We start from the raw sequence: 1,567 nt of genomic DNA, 5'->3' as shown, positions 1-1,567 counted from the left end.
TATACCATGAATCAACAGGAATAGTGAATACAGTAAAAAAAAATGCACGGCATCACCCTTCGTGATTTTACTCTCAATCTCACCATAAAATTAATAGAAACGGTACGGCATCACCCTTCGTGCTTTTACTCCCATATCATGGCACGACATCACCCTTCGTGCATTAACACTCATAAAATGACACGGCATCATCCTTCGTGTATTAACACTCACAATATGGCACGACATCACCCTTCATCCATTAATACTCACAATATGGCACGGCATCACCTTTCGTGCATTAACACTCTCCCTTACCATAATGCAATGCATAAATAACAACCCGGAGATAGAATAACAAGTACAAACCTTACTTCAACATTTGGTTCCATAATGTCAATCCCAACTTTGAAATAAAAACTCAATTATCACTAGAAAATTCCATAAACATGATAAGAACGATAATTTGAACAACACTAGTATAACACGTAACAATTTGGCATAGGTATGAGACAATATCAGAAAAAAATAGAGAAACATGGAAAAATAGGTAAATTGGCGGCGCATAGGTACTCGTCACCTCACATATACGCCGCTCACATGAATTTCACTTAGCAAATAATCTAAGGTTCCTAATTCCCTCAAGTCAGGGTTAGACACAACACTTACCTCGCTCCGAAGGCCACTTAATTCTCAATCACAGCTTTTCCTTTGGAATTCACCTCCAAACCACTCGTATCTATTCAAAAATGACTCAATAATATCAAATATTGCTAAAGGAATCAATTATATTGCATAAATTAAATTTTCCAATTTTTCCTCCAAAAAGTCAAAAAATCGACGCCGGCCCCGCTTGGTCAAAACCCGAGGTTCGGACAAAATCCTTTTACCCATTCACCCCCGAGCCCGAATATGTAATTAGTTTTGGAATCCGACCTCAAAATTGAGGTCTAAATCCCCAAATTTTCGAAATCCCTAGTTTCTACCCTAACCCCTAATTCTACCATGAAACTCTAGATTTTTAGGTTGAATTCTAGTAAAATGAAGTAAAAGATTGAAAGAAACGAGTTAAGGAACACTTACCTATGATTTGGGAAAGAAAATGTCTTTGAAAAATCGCCCTAGGCCTCCTACCCTTTTGAAAACAAGAAGAAAAATGGCTGGAGTCCGAAATAAATGCTCACTGCCCAGTGACCTTCGCACCTGCGGTGCTTTGGTTGCACCTGCGCATCCGCATGTGCGGACGGAATATGCACTTCTGCGGAGAAGGACTGGGCCAACTGGGGCCGCACCTACGGACAGGGTTTTGCTCTTGCGGAAAAAATAAAGTCCAGGCCTGGGTCGCATCTGCGGGGCTTTCGCTCGCACCTGTGACTAAAGGCTCGCAGGTGCGGGCACACCAGATTTGGCGCACCAGCAGCCTTGTTTAGGTTTGAACTCAACTCGCGCATCGCCCGAATGGCACCCGAGCCTTCGGAGCTCCAAACCAAACATGCACACAAGTCTAAAAATATCATACGGACCTGCTCGTGTGATCAAATCGCCAAAATAACACCTAGAACTCTAAATTTAGCACCAAATCAAATGA

This window comes from Nicotiana tomentosiformis, chromosome 3, assembly GCF_000390325.3.
Source record: "Nicotiana tomentosiformis chromosome 3, ASM39032v3, whole genome shotgun sequence".
Lineage (NCBI taxonomy): Eukaryota > Viridiplantae > Streptophyta > Magnoliopsida > Solanales > Solanaceae > Nicotiana > Nicotiana tomentosiformis.
The sequence above is the reverse complement of the archived record's forward strand: the minus strand, read 5'-3'. Positions refer to the sequence as shown.